Source organism: Lygodium microphyllum, chromosome 2 (assembly GCF_053477565.2).
Source record: "Lygodium microphyllum isolate KBCC chromosome 2, Lygodium_microphyllum_v1.1.10, whole genome shotgun sequence".
Lineage (NCBI taxonomy): Eukaryota > Viridiplantae > Streptophyta > Polypodiopsida > Schizaeales > Lygodiaceae > Lygodium > Lygodium microphyllum.
In genome coordinates, this window is record NC_141136.1 from 138,606,332 (window position 1) to 138,623,221 (window position 16,890).

A 16,890-nucleotide genomic window follows, 5' to 3' on the forward strand; every position below is an offset into this window, starting at 1 on the left:
ACTTGGCGGTCTTCCACAAGAAGTGCTCACTATGAGGAGAGGAAGCAATCATGAAAATTCAGGCCCAAGTTGGACCTTTTTTAGCGATACCTCTGACATCTAGCTTGGAGAAGGTGGTGCTAGTGAAGTGATCAAAGCTTCTTACTTGTTTGACTCAGTGTGTGTGGTGGAGCAATACATGTGCTTGTTATATTAGGCAAGCTCAGAAAAGTGTTAAATTTACTTCTCCTGGAGGAAGAGCAAAAGAGGAAATATATCATTTTTGAAGCAAAGAAGGAATTTCTATTTTTATCAAAAGCTGGCTCCTCCTCTCTGCCAATGAAAAAACCAAGGAACGGATGAGAGTTCTTGTTGGCTATTGGCTCTTTGTATTTATCATCATCATCAAATATTGAATGTATTTTTCTTGATGAATATAAGATATTTTTCTTTGTCTCTCTAAATAATATTCATTGAATAAATGTGTGGTTTGTATAAGTGTGACAATAATATATGGTACATCAATGATGCATTTGTATATGTTAATATAATCTAATTTAATTATGTTAACACATAGCACTTACGCTCGCATTGTGCATAGACAATAATGCAATTCATATTCGTGCCTATTACTACTTTTGATATGCACATATGTTAAATTAAAAACAATCAAAATGTGTTTCAAGAAACAAAATAAAATAACTTTACTTAAACTAATTGCATATACATCACATGAGAGTTTTTTTAAATGTTACATAGTTTTACAAAATATTTGGCTTTCCAAGTCCTCTATTTGTTGGAAAAGGAGAGATGTATCAGACCGTGTGAGAGATATAAATATATCAATGTGAAGTGCTAGTTGGACTCCCATTTGACAATGAGGCCACCTATGATGTAAGCAAGAGCAACTTTTCTATGCCTATAAAAGAGACTCTATCCCATATTGTAATCTAGATCACTAAGTCTCTACTCTATTAGTATGAGGATCTTTCTACTTTGTATCTAGCTTGTGTCTTGCTCTCTTTTCTCTCCACACACATTATGTTTGTCATCCACATAGTAGGAGCACTCTAAGGTATCATCCTCCATAGCTTACTTTCAGGATCAACATCAAATACATGACCTAAATTTCTTGTTGAGAAATCCAAAAATCAACATAACTACCTTGACTCCAACCACTATACTTCAAAAATGGGCTATGATAGCCCCCAAAATGACCCTCAATGGCTCCAATTTGGACATTAAGCATGAATGTTGTAATGAAGCTCAATCTCGGATCTCATAAAGAAGCTTGAATCCTCACACTCCTTGCTCCAATCATGAGCTCCCTAAATGAAACCCTAACACAAATTAAGAGGAAGCAATGGTGGCATCCAGAGTTAATGCAATGAGAGAGAGAGAGAGAGAGAGAGAGAGAGAGAGAGAGAGAGAGAGAGAGAGAGAGAGAGAGAGAGAGAGAGAGAGAGAGAGAGAGAGAGAGAGAGAGAGAGAGAGAGAGAGAGAGGTTTTTGGTGGGTACTCTTATTCTTAATTATCTTCACTTATATGACTATGTAGTGTATACTATGACAAGGGGTGCTCACCTTGGCTTTGGCCATTGGCCTTTATTCCAAAAAACACTCAAAATTGAGCCAACATCAATCTTTTATCATTGTTAAGAATAAGAGGCTTAAATTTTCTTCATTCAGACAAGAAATAAAAGTAAAGTGCATGGAACAAACATCTAAAATAAGAACATATCAATACCTAAACTCACATATAAGGATCAAGTAAAACAAACTTCACATTTTCATTCATGGTTGCATGGCCTTTATGGTCAAACATTACAATAGAATGGAAGCAATGGAATTGGTAGGTATGCTTTTGTGGGTGTGTCTATGGTTGCATCAATAATTTAATGGTGCATTGTGAAGCACTTTCATTGGTGTGTCTATATTTGTCTTTAACACTATATCTATAAGTGCATCCATAGACATTTATAAGCACATTTGATTTGTGTGTTTAATGGGGCACCATGAAGTGCTTCTATGGCCACATCATATTCATATCTAACATCATGTCTATAGTCGCAGTATAACAAACATGAATAAAGATGTGTATCCAATGCCATAACATTCAAAATGCAAACCATTCATTTTGAGATTTTTTATACACTTGTATTGAACGACAAAAGAGAGGGAGGAGCACAATTGAGGGTAGAAATATGAATATACAAGACAGATAAGAGAGGAGCCATTTTCTTCTATGTCCAAGTAAATAGCAGTTATGTGTGCTAATAAGGTAGATGAAGAGGTTCTTTTTCACATCCACATCTATGTATTTTTCCCTTCATCTTGTTCATCTTCTTTTACAATGTCCTTTAACCATGTGGAGATGTGCTCTTCTTTCTCTCTTTTCAATTATTGTCTTGATAGTTTAGTTCTCTATTGTATTTAAACTATTCTACTTAGTTTAGGTCTCTATTGTATTTGTAAGTTTAAACTATTCTACTTGTGGTTGCTTTTTTTCTTAGACAGGCTTCTTTTGTGCTAGATTACATTACACAAGCAAGTGTACATGTGTAATTAACAATGCCTTAAATTTTGCAATTTTCCATGCTTATAGCAACACACATAGTCATGTCTATAATCGTGCTTAAAGCTACACCTATAATTTCGCTTATAGCCACACCTATAACCATGGGTATTACTATGCCTATAGTCACATCTATAGCCATGCTTAGATTAGCATACTAAAGAACTAGAAATAAGGTACTCTTTCTCTATATTACTTTGTGTATATAGGCTTGAAAATTGTATTTGATTGAAATTTGCAAACAAAAGAGATTTAAAAAAAGGTATGTTCTTCTATCTGTAAGTAAAGGAGGGTTGTGTGCATCAACAAAGAGAGGGGGAGGTTCCTTTTCAACACCAAAGTAAGGTATCCCCCCCTCCCATTCTTCTCTTCTTCTTACTTCTCCACTTGTTGTTTCTTAAGTTCCTTGAAGAATATGGATGTCTATTGTTCTTTAATACTTTTGGTGATTTCATTCTCTAATCTATTTCCCTTTCTTACATAAAAGCATACATTAGACATAGGCTACATAAATGCATATGCTAGTCAATGCTATGCATACACATTGTTTAGGAAAAACCAATAGCTAGGCTAAGCATAGGCTTGGGTAGTCTAGGCTAGGCAATGCTTAGGCTTTGCAAACACTACTAACAATTGAAACCCAAATTCACAAATGTATCTTTATTTGTTTGGAATTGCAAAGAATATGATACTACCAGAATTGAGAAAAATATGGTAGTATTATGAAAGCTTGTAGTTTAGTGTACATATGTTCAGCTTTTATGCACAAATGGAGCATCAATTACTCATATAGATTATGGTGAGAGCAATGCTTCTATGTGCAACCCTTTCGCATTTCTTTTGCAAGCTTATGAAAATGAAAGTAAAGGGGATAGCTAAATTGGTAACTTGGACTTGAATGATATTTCCTTGACATCATGCAATTTGTAGAATCAAGAAAAGCCATGGAATTGCTAGTTCAACTAGAACCTCCATGATTCTTTTATACCAACAAGTAATGCATTTGTAGGGGCTTTTGTAAGTGTATTTACAAGCACATTTATAAGTGTGCTTATTTTCACAACTATATGCATGTTTGCCGTGCAAAATTAATGCATGTATAGATGTAGGTTTATTGACACATGTAACAGGCCATATAGATGTGCCCATAAGTTTTTTTAATAGTTCATAAAATGCATCTATTTATTTTTTCACAAGCCTAATACCTTGTAGTGGAAACAGTCAACCTGATGCGAAGCTCCAAATCTCCCTAAGTCATGGACGCAAAAGAGGGGGGATAGGACTTGCTAATGTTGATAAAATCCTATTGGAACCACAAAGCATTATGCAAAGCCCAACATGGTAACTTGGGTGCCACCAATGGTTGTTGAATTCTTAATGGGGCTACCACTAATATATGACTAGCTTGAAATAAAAAAATTATCATTGAATAGGCTTAGTATTGTATTGATGTAATTTGATTAACACTCACATGTAGGTGATCATACAAAATCGCTGCTCATCACACCCATTCTCATCATATTATATTGATGTAATCTGAATAACGCTCCCACATAAGTGATCATATAGAATCCCTACTCATCACACCCCTTCTCATCATAATAGCTACCAAGGACACATGCTTCACCTAGATGATATGTAAGCATAGAAGAGGAATTATTGAGACACACAACAAATTGGAAAGGGCATTTGAGAATGGTTAGTGGCATATGAGCATTGAGTGCAAACTCTATGTGTACTATAGCAAGCTGCTAGTACAGAGTGTGCAAATGTGCTAAGTGATCCTTCCCAAAATTAGCATGATCAATCATTATACTTATTTCTTGGTCCTATTCACTCTATAACTTATTGATGTTTGGGTACTCCTTGGTTTTTGGGCTAGATGTAACTATATAAAAAGTGTAAGCATAAGCTAGACTAGGCTAGGCTAGATGTTGAAGACAATATAGGTGCATTATACTTAATGTAGGCTAAGCATAGGCTAAAAATACGTGTAGCAATCATAGGATAGGTGTAGCCTATTGCAAGTGTAGTGTTCAGATGGCAAGCTCAATACGTGCGGACATTGATGATGGACCGCCTGGCTAGATGGGTCCGCACGTTTACACTTAGCACGTTGGTGGTCATTATGATACTCACATGGCCACTGACTTATCACTTATTATATTTAGTTTGTTACACCTACCTACAGCTAGCAAAGACATAACGCCAGTCGATTAGTGTAGTCGGTTATGCACTGTTTGACTCAGTAGGCCACTTTCCTTTATGTTGTATCTTATCTATACTTTGTGTACATTGTATAGTGTGTCGAAGAAGAAGAAAAAATAGCAAGAAAATGTTTTGTCCTTCATCTCTCTTCTTGTGTTCTTGAGTGAGCTTCCTCTTGTGTATACAATGTGTGTTTGGCACAGCAGCTCAAGCAAGTCCCCCCACCACACGATTCTTAAGATGTAGGCTATCTATCAATGTAGCCTATGCTTGGCAAATGCCTACACTATGCATAGGCTAGGAACAAGCATAAGCATGACATAGGCTAAGGGAAAGCACTACACCTATGCTTAGCATACACCTATACCTAGCCTACACATATAGCCTATGCCTAGCCTAGTCTAGCTGGTGCAACATGGCCTATGCCACACATATGCATGGCTTATGCCAAGTGTAGCCCATGTCATGTGTAAGAGCTCGACTAGGCTTAAGCATAGGTGTAGGCTAGGTGAAGGCCATGCATAGGCTAGGCATAAATGCAAGCTAGGCTAGGCAACATGGAATAGCTAAGGGCAAGAATTGGCCTGTGCCTAGCATATATCTATCCCTAGCCTATACATATGTTTAGCCTAGCCTAGCCTAGCCTATGCATATGCCTATGCATGTGCCCAGCCTAGTCTAGCCTATGCCTATGCCTTGTCTAGCTTAGCCTAGCCTATACATATGCCTATGCCTAGCCTATGCTACACCTATGCCTATGCCTATGCTTGGCCTAGCCTATACTAGCCTATGTAGGGCTTCTAGCCTAGCCTATGTGTATGTATATGTCATGTCATGCATATGCATATGCATATATCATGTGTATGTGTCTATATATGCCATTTTTTGTATATATCTTTGCCTATGTTAGAATGTTAGACCACGACAAGTATGTTATTGTTGTTAGAATGTACCTCAATGTATATTTTGCTAGTCCTAATGTGTTGTGTTTCTATAGATATATCTATTCATTTTATTGCAAATATTGATGTAGACAAGGTTTTCATCTTAGAATCTTGACTCTGACATTGAAAGGGATAGCACAACACACAACATGCTTATGGCAAGGGTAGAAGTATTTTTTGGGCATCCTACAATAGTATAACTATATGAGTATATTGACTATCCTATGAACTTATGGTAGGAGTAGAAGTATTTTTTGGGCACCTTATGGTCGTACAACTATATGAGTATATGACTAGCCTTCGAACTTCTTAGCTATACATAACCACACAGTCCCCATTGATCGGACCTTTAGCATTACAAAGCCCAGCTTGGCCATTAATAGTAGCATTCTCTGTCATATTGTGATTGCTCTATCGTCTCCATCAGTGATGATGATGTCCTAAGAGAGTGGCAATAGCTATGGGCATCACAAGTGCAAAGAGAGAGAGGTCAAGGTAGAGGATTTTGGGGAGATTGTTTGAGGAATTAGAGCCCCTCTCCACCACTAGTCTAGGAGAATGAATACAAATCACCACCATCCCATGGAGAGGAATAAATGTTGCCAGATGATATGTAAACTAAGGTTGACTAGAAAAGGGCGTTGTCTTGTAACCCACATGGAAAGGAGGTTGTGAAATATATTTATTCCATATTACATGGTACTTATAGGTATTACTTTAAGGACTTTTCTTTGCAAGGCACATGCTACTCCTAGATACCATCTTTGTGCAATATCCTAATTCTAGCACATAAGGTTCATAGACCACTAGATAAAAGAAAAGGTAAGTTCTATAGAACAAGAGGGCCTTAATTAAATACAAAGTAGTGGAAAATAAAAGAAGGGCAAACAAGGTTTGGGTTCTACATAAATGTCATAGATGACCCCATTCAAAAAGCAAAGAGAAGCAATAAGAAGGGCGGAGGCCAAGATTTTCAACCCACAGTAGAGGGAGGTGTGTCGAATCTAGATGGAAAGAACCATGGATTGTCATATTTCATATTAGGAGGCGTTGATATATGGGAGGTTAAGTTTGTAAGTATCTAAAACTCTTCTTAAGTTTACATGTACTTAAGTGTCATGATTGATTTTTTTCTAATATTCATGGTGTTTCATTTTTGCAGTTTAACATTATTGGCTAATGGCCATGATACAATTTATGGGTATTGTCATAGCATGTATGATACATGGATGCAATTTCATGAGGAGGGCCTCATCATGAAGCAACTATGGTGCAACATCATAGTTAATCATTTCCTTTGTCAAACACATTGGAATTCTTACTTGATGCTAGAATTTCCCCCCCCCTCCCCCAACACACACACACACACACACACACACACACACACACACATCTCTATAGGGGCAAGGCAATGAGGCATGCAAAGAGGAGGGGAGCCAAGGGGAGGACAAATAGGAGGACGAGTAGGAGTGCACCAAGGAGGGAGGGGATGATGCTTATACCTCCTCACATAAGTTATAATCTACTTTCTAAGATGTATATCGTCGAAAGCTTTTTTTATAGTACAAGCCACAATAGATGGCTTCTAGCTAACATAAACATTCTAGTCACACTTTTTGTAATACCAATACTATATCCATTTTGGATATACTTTGTTCTAATACAAACCAAACTTGATGGCTTGTAGTTCATATGTACAATGTACTTATACACATGTACCATAGAATCTCACTATGGAATGTTATGCAATTTTTGACTTATTGTGCACTTTATTCTACAATTTGAAATTCCAATTTAAAAAGGAAAACCATAAAGCTTGTGGTTATAGAAATGCATACTATTTTGCAATTCTATAACTAGTATTTATTTATCGATAAATATTGATATTCCTTGATTTTTTGATGTGACTTGATTAGACTTGCTAAGAATTATTTTCATCCCTCATTTCATCTCATCCCATGCGAATACCATTGATACATCCAAACCCCCAAAATCCATGATTTACCTTAAAATCACAATTTTACGGGTTTTGTGTTTTGTATTTATTATCACGTTTTTATGTAGCATGACTAAATTTCAAAACTTGCATGTGTAAAAGCATATTTATATTTTCACTTGGTGTGCGCAAAATACACATAATTTTACAATTTTAGATGTGATCATTTGATGCGTAAATAGGCAAACTTATAAATGCACCCCATAAGTTTTTCCTTAATTGATAAAATATGTCTATTTACTTGTCTAACACCTATTTCCCTATAGTGGTATTGCAATGAGCATATATCGAATTGGCTTGAGAGTGACTTCTATACAAAAGTTGCTTCAAGTTGGATGCACAAGTACACAAAGACACTTAGTGAGAAAGCACTGCCAAGCTCAAAGTGATGCGATAAAGAGAAACTGGTATCAAAAGACCAAGAGCATCTCAATGTGATGATGATGTTCCCACAAGGAGCTTAGAATAGGCATTTCATTATGACACTAGGAAGCTCTTTTTACAATTACACATCCAACTCATCATCTAGTTACATGAAATCCATTATGTAAAGACTTTTTGTTTGTGCATTCAATTACCAAACAAGGAGATACAACAATGATTGTCAATTAGTTAATCATGTACTATTATACTGATGATTATTTGTTTCATTGAGTCAAAATGGAAGAATAGGTATTATGAGTAAAAGTCTTGAAATAACCCTTTTCATCCTATTGCCCATGAGGATCCCCCTTCTCTTCTATTGTCCCTTGCTATTTTGCACATGTGAGCCTTTAGTGCTAAGTGGCACATTCAATTTGTTTATAAGCTTTTTTATATTCATGGTGGTTGACCCACAGAGAACCTTGAGTTTTGTGACTCATCCAGTATTTGTATACAAACAAGAGCATACAAGCCACTCACACCGTCCATCTGAGTTTGCATAGTAGGTAGTAAGAATTAAGACTCCTTAAACCAAGAAATGGGTTGTGTACTTTGTTAGGGTGTACCATTGTATTCATGTTTGGCATTGCCATATCCTCTTTGTAGATCTCTAGTCTTTTTCTCTAGTTGATGCACTTATCCTATAGTTGTTTGATTTGTACCCCTGTGTGCATGGAGATTTGGCCTCTTGAAATCTCTCTCTTTTTGTGCATGTTTGTGCATGCAAGTGCATGCATGTGTGTGCTTGTATGTTGGGGGTGGGGGGCGGGGGGGGGAGGGGGGGGGGGGGGCGCACGCATGCGTGCTTCTTTTTCTTCCAAACTCAAAGTTGCACGCTTAGTATTTTTAAATTCCTCCTTTAGTAAATAATTTTTTATTGAGGTACTCATTCTTATACATTCCTCTAGAGATTAGGTACTCATCTTGACTAAATTGAAACTTTGCAAATAACATTACGGTTAACCAAAAGGAAGCATCGCCATGATGCAACTTCTTCTTGTACAGTTCAATGAAAATCTTATTTGCACAAAAATGAATGTTGGAATTTACACACTCACTTATCCTCCACCTTCCATGGTGTTAATGCCCCAGAGGTGCTTTTCATAATGCCCTCACATGCTCTATGCTAACTCTATAATTGATTTCTTTCCATGGGAGGCCTTTGAACTTCATCCACTTGGACATGGATGTGCCTATCCATATTGGATGTGCTATCATAGTGTTCCATCATTTGCTAGTGCTCACATTTGTTTAGACCCTTTCTTTTTTGGCCTCTTCCATCTTGACACACAAAATTCACCACATGCTAATTAGGAGAAATAAATGGGTGGAGAACAAGTTTAATACAACATCAAATTTACATAAATCATCCTCTTATTAGATAGTAACAATCTTCGAAGGATGGAACTTTATATATTAGTTCAAAATAGAGGCTTTTATATGGAGAAGTATGGTGAGACATTTGCCGATTGGCCATACACTTCATCAATAAAGAATATCAAGTGGAACATGCTTCTTTTGTGCTATGCCGGAGAGTCTCTTCACCATAGATATATTAGATGCTTGGTTATGTGTAATATTGGGTTGTATATGTCAACTATATGGGAAAGCATAGCTAGTGATCCCATTACCCACAAGTTGGGCCTTTGGAAGGTTCCTATTGCTCAAACAACCATCACAGTTCTAGTTTCTCTTTGACATATTCTAGTCCTCTAGAGATACTAGCACAATTGGACCATGGAAAATGCCTTAATTTTCAAGCCAATAGGGAGGGAACATCACTTGTGAGGTATGCTTCTTTGGCAAGCTATGTTAGTACTAACATATTAATTAAGGAGAATGTTGATTCTTGGGTTTCAACTCTCTTTTCAATTCATTTTCAATGCTAAGTCATTGTTGGGCTTCATGATGAGGGGTTGCATGTTTATGTAAAAGACTTTTACCAATGTGACCTTTACACATTTTTCTTTTTCTAATTCATTAATTCCCATTATTGGGGTGGGTAGGCACACACACACACACACACACAACGTGTGTGTGTGTGTGTGTGTGTGTGTGCATGTGTGCGTGTGTGTGTGTGTGCACGTGTGCGCTTCAAGTTGGAGTCAATGTTGAATTGCCTCATCTCATTATTTAACATGCTTGTAGCATACAATATTTACCTCCATTTGCATTTCCCAATAGATTCATTTTGGATAATATTAGACCTACTTTAGCATTGGGAAGCATGGTTCTTTTGGGATGGTGTGCTAGAGTTCATCACCATCAATTTTTCGAAAAATCCTTGTTGTGGTGAGGACTTTGCACATTCACATATTTCAAAAGAACGGTTTTAAAAAGGAAAAGGTTAGAAATCAAGTCACTTGTCACTCCTTTTCAAGCCTACACATGTTTAAGGACATCCATGCACCAATCACTTTTATGCTTGTTTGTTTATTGGAGACGTCAATGCCTACCCCTTTCATGTGGTTTTCTTAATGCTATTTATACATTCAATATGATGTCTTCCACTCTAGTTGGTGTTGGTGAGGGTGTTTTACAAGGGCTTTTAAATGAATGAATAACTTGTAAGGAAATAAAATAGATCATATGGTTGTCATTCAAGCTTGACATTATGAGCCATGCTCCTCATGGCATATCTTTTCAATTGGAGGCATTGTCATGTAGATGAGTCTCATTCTTTTAAAGAAATTAATGGATAATACTTTGGTTGGTGTGATAACACGTTAGTATTAGTGTGTTTGTTTAAACCTCCTAGTCAAAACGAATGAAAACAAAATAGCTAGTAATAGTCTTTCCACATAATAGTTCTTGTAAATGATTGACTCAAATTGCTCGATAGGATAGGATGAATGAAGATAGAGAGGCATTTTCAAGAGGGTTTGATAAAGCTAGTAAGGAACTTCTAAGATTGGTAACGATACATGTTGTGTAGGGCCTTGAAGTGGCTGAACTCATAATTATGGATGTTGTATTGGACCTAGTGAAGCTAGGAAGGTAGTTCTAAGATTGGTAACAATGGATACATGTTTGAATATTTCTTCAACAAAAACATTAGGATGAGAGAGATTTACTAAGAGCTCCTCATTGGCATCCCATTAATAAATATAAACATTGGTGAGGCTTAGATGATGAAGAAGCCCCTGATGAAGATACCACATTGCTAATTACATTGTTGATTAGAGGTGTAATTGGCAGCATCTTGAGACCTTTGAACCAAGAGCCAATGTCCTATATAGGTTGAAACCAAATAGTGTCTTTGCCTTGATGACAATAGTTGTATAATATACTATCAAAAAGTGTTTTCTAATATGCTAGCTTTTCTTTCACCAATTGGAATACTTAGTGGATCATGATCACATGTTCTTAGTAACCATGTTGTTGGCATTTTGTATCATGCAAGGTGCAATGGCTTAGTGATGTGTATGGTGGTTCATAGAGGTAATATTCTCTCTATTGAGATCTAAACAAGTACACTGAATTGGAGAACCATTGATGCTCGGATTAGAGAATTGTTAAGGCTCAATTTGGGAGTTGAATTAGCTCATTTTTTGCCCTATTTGGGCAACCTTGTTATCTTCACCTACTTTTTGTGTTAGTGATGAAATAGTTGACTCGCTATGAACATTGGATTTAGGTGTGTTTATTTGAGCCTAAGGTAATTTGGCACAAAAAATGCCATTGCCACCTCTTGTGTGTAATCTTTGTTGTAGTTGGCCTCTTAAGTCATGTAAAGAGTCACATGGTGATAATCTCCATTTGCATTGAGATCTTGATATTTAGTTCTCCTTCTAATCTCATAAGAGGACCCTCTTCGAGTTTTTCTTGCAAGATTCATGGCTTAAGTTCTAGTCTTCCTAGGGCTTCCTAGGTCCTAAATGATAAAATATTAGCATTTTGGTTATCATAGAGACATGCTATTATAATGACAATCTGCCAAGCTTGAAGCTTGATAATCATACAAACTTTCTCTCCCTACTTATCAATTCAAATTTTATGGTTGATAGAAGAGGTGGTTTGATGCTACATTTGATCTTTGCCTACCTAAAATGGTTCGTGTAATTGAGGGAAATCCCAACCCTTAAATTCTTTGGAGCACAATTATGTTTCTATCCTCAATTGATGCAAGCTCAGGAGGCCAAGACTTAAAGGTGGACTAGGCACTCCATGCAAAGTGTCGAAGCTAGCACTATGCACTAGTGCTTCATGCCAAACTTTGAAGCACTCCAAGACTTAAAGGTGGACTAGGCACTCCATGCAAAGTGTCGAAGCTAGCACTATGCACTAGTGCTTCATGCCAAACTTTGAAGCACCATTATTACTATTGGTTTAACACATTTCATATCTTGATGTGTGTCTTACATGGCAATATGGTTCATAACCAATTGAATCCCTAAAAAATAAACCATGAGAGACCCAAAACTATTGTGAAGCACTTGTATCATACCAAAGGTAGTGGCTAAAGGTTTTGATGACACAGGTCGATCAAGTGGCTTGATGATCATAAACACTTTGTATAAATCTTGATCCCTTCTTCAATATGCTTATTAGAGACCTTTGAAGTTATTGAGCCTTCTATTAGAACTCATGCACCTCATTCGTGTTAAGAAGTTTGAGGCAAAAGGTTGTGGTATCATGAGATTGAGAAGTTGATAGCTAAATCCATGCCCATGGATTGATGTGCATACCAAGGTTTCCATGCCAAGACTCACGATAAAGGTTGGGAGAAAGCTATGGGTTGTAGGGGACAAAGGGTGGCCTTTAAACGTAGGTGTACTGCATAAGCAAGCAAAATAGCCCTTTGACTTAAGATTTGGTAGATGGTCAAGGTTCATGTGGGGGGTCAAGTCAGGGATCTGGCATTTTAGGGTCCAAGGGGTTGGGATTGATGGAGGAAAGGTCACTACAGTTACTGAATGGGGCAGCCATGTTTAGGAGAGAGGGGTTTATTGTTTTGAGTGAAGGTACGATTTACAACTAGTCTGACATCTTGAGGGCTAGGGAGTCATGACTCAAAGTTTTGGTGGCAAATGGGAAGAGGGCATTGAGACTTAGGGAGATTGGTCTTTTTACGTGGGGAGTTCAGTTTGATGGGTGTTCATAAGTGTATATATATATATATATATATATATTATACACACACACACACACATATATATACATGTGTGTGTGTGTGTGTGTGTGTGTGTATCATATTCTATACTAATCATATAATAATTAATTATGTATATGAATACTACTAATGATTATATTTGTTGATATTGGTAACTATCATTATCTAAGTTAAATTTTCTTTTATATGTTGATACTATTTATCATTATTTTTATTATTGAGGACTTTAAAATTATTAATTATGTACATCAATAATATCTATTATTATTATTGTGTATATTAAAATTATTAATTGTAGATGTTGCTACTATAAAAAATTGCAATGATAATAACCCCCCACCCACCGACCCATCGTGCCCCAATGATAATACCAAAAGAAAGAGGTAGACTCTTCAAAGACTGCTCATTAGAGTCAAAGCTCTAAACTCTAGGCTCTCTCTCTCTCTCTCTCTCTCTCTCTCTCTCTCTCTCTCTCTCCACACAACTTGCCAACAATGCCATTTTGTTGCTACATGCTTAACATGGGCAACATGCCAATATACACACATGTCCTCTTGCCACCAAAAACATGAGGGTCCACATGCCTCAACACTATCTCACACATGCATTTAAGAGGGGGGAGAGTATTAATAGTTGGAAAGAAGGGGTACTTTTTGGAATGTCACATCACACAAGTAAACTAGAACACAAAGGTAAACTAGGACGGCCAAAAAATTGACATGGTTGCTAAGAAATTGGAGCCATGCAGATAAATAACTTTAAATAGGCCCTCAAAACATGTTTATAGTATATGTTCTAGTGGTTTAGAAGTGTGCACCAAATCCATAAGATCATGGGTTCAAGTCCCTTTAAGTTTTCTTTTTTGTGTTATTTCTTAAGTCTTTTTATTTCTCCCTAAGTTTCTTGGACGAGATCTAGGCTTCTAAAAAAAACTATTGTATTAAGTTTTTTAATTTAAAAATTTTGGAGTTTCGGTTTCTACAAATGAACTACTATATTGAAAAATGTTAATATTTTGTCAATAAGAAAAATTTTAGGAGAAATAAAGAAATTAAGGAAACTAAAAATGAAAATTTTAAAGCAGTTTGAACCCATGACCTTATAGATTCGTTGCACGTTTCTAAACCATTAGACTACACACATACACATGTTTTAGATGCTAATTTTAAGTTATCTATCCTCATGGCTCCAATTTCTCTTTACCAATGCATCCTATTTTACTTCCTAGTTTACATGCGCATTGTGACATTTAAGCAAACTTCCAAGATTAATGCAAAAAGTTCCCCTTCTTTCCAACCATCAATCCCAACTCTCCCCCCTCTTAAATGCCCATTTGGGATAGTGTTGAGGGTCCATGGGTGCCTAGCCTCCTAGCTAAGTCCAGCCACCCTATAGCTAGTTACACTATTACCATTCTCTCTCTCTCTCTCTCTCTCTCTCTCTCTCTCTCTCTCTCTCTCTCTCTCTCTCTCTCTCTCTCTCTCTCTCTCTCTCTCTCTCTCTCTCTCTCTCTCTCTCTCTCTCTCTCTCTCTCTCTCTCTCTCTCTCTCATTGCCCTCTCTCTCATCTTGAATGGTGTGCGCATGCGCTCTCACTTTCTCTCCCCCCTCGTCATCCTCTTCAATGATCTCTCTCCTATCAAGTGACTGTATGCATGTTTTGTGAGGGGCTCAATGGACACCGTGTGCATGCTCTCTGTCACCCCCCCCCCCCCCCCCCCCCCCTTCCCCCACCCCCCAAAACATCTTGTTAACTAATTGTAGAGATAGAGATGCTTGATACTCCTTGATTTCAACTTGCAAGGTCACTTTCTTTGGCTCTTTTATTTTTGTCAATTTTATTTTCCTTACATATTTCCCTTTCCTATGTTTATTAGCTAGCTTATAAAAGAAAGAAAAGCCAAATCCAATTTAAAAGCTTTGAGTTGTCAAGTTGTTGTGCTAGTGTTGGTCACAAACTTTTTGGGATCAATTAGTGATTCAGTAAAGCTATATAGACTTTAAAGTTCTTTAGCTTAAGGTATCAATCACAATTATAATGTGATGAGTCAAAGTGGCAAGCAGTAGTGCATAGATATTCAAATTGTTCAAAATGGCTAAGCTCAAATGCCATTTCTAATGGGCATACATAACTAAGACTTGTTGAGATAGCTATATCCAACAAGAATCTATATGAGAAAATGAATATCAATTATATAACTCTCAAATGTTTTGGAGAAAATTGTACAGATTCTACAATCTCAAATTGTTTTGTATATTAAATAGTTTTTTGGATTTTGTGTGTGTAAGCCTGCTAACAAGTATTATGTTAATCTACCGATAATTTTCAAAGAAATGATGTCGCACCTAGATTGACAATCAATGACAATATTTCACTGACTCCACTAATTGTCAAAAATAACATATTCTAAGAAAGCCTATGTACTCCTCACATTTGAAGATTATTAGAAGAAGATAGTTACTTGTTTTGTGCTAATGAGACTACACTTAAACTTGCAAGCTTACAAATATCACTCACAAGTGCCATTTTTAAACATACCTTTCTTTCTCAACCCTTCAATCTCCTATGCAATCCATACTTCCTGAATCATGGAAACTCTATTTTTCTCTTTCAACCCCTCTATTTGATCCATCCTAAGTCAAATGGAGGTTTTGGTTGACAAGCTTTAGCTCTTTCTAAGAAATCCTTGCCTAATCTTATTTCCGCCCAAGCATACCAAATCTCCTCAAACTCATCTCAACTATGATTGAGAAAAGAGGTTTTGGTTTGGAGCATAGCCACCACTTGAACCTCACTTCCCCCTAGTTTGTTCTCTCAACCTATGGTTGACCATGCCTATTCCTTATAAAATGGAATATTAACCACATATCAATGTAGCTTTAAAAAAAAAATAGTGGAGCCTTATGACTCAAATTGGCAATGCTCATCTATATGGTTAGTTCCCCCAAACTTCAAATAACGTGTGACACATTTATGATTCCTTCTCTCCTTTGGATTTCTATTATTTCATTCATGCTAATCGCACCTTATTGGATTTCCACTAACAATACCACCCCAAAAGCACCTAAGAACACTCATACTACATGCACCTCAAGAGCATTTTGAAGCATTAAAACTGACCTACATAAGCATATAGAGAACATCCAAATAGCAACTCCAAAGGGCACCTAAGAAAGCACTAGAAGCTCACCTCAATTAGCACTTAAATGACAATCCATAAGTCCTAATCCACCCCCTAGAGGTTCATCCTCTCCATGAATGCAAAAACCACCATATATCTACTTATATGCACCAAAAGAAACCCGAGAAATTTCGCTAAAGTACCTTATGAACTACAAACCACTTTATTACTAACAAAACATGATAAACACACCGTTTTATATGTAAGAAAAAGCCACTACAAGTTTGCCACAAAAGCACCCAAAAGTGCCTAAAAATACCTAAAACCACATCAATCAACCCCCAACATCGAGAAAGCAATCCAAAGGGACTTTTATTTTATATTAATGACATCTCTTCTAGATAATGTTAAAACTAAATTTGGATTGCAAGAAGCTTATTTGGGGATTTGGATTATTCTTCAAAGGATTCTCTATAATTCCAATTTATAAGAGGGTTGGAATTTGGATTTATAGAAACCATACAATTAAAGG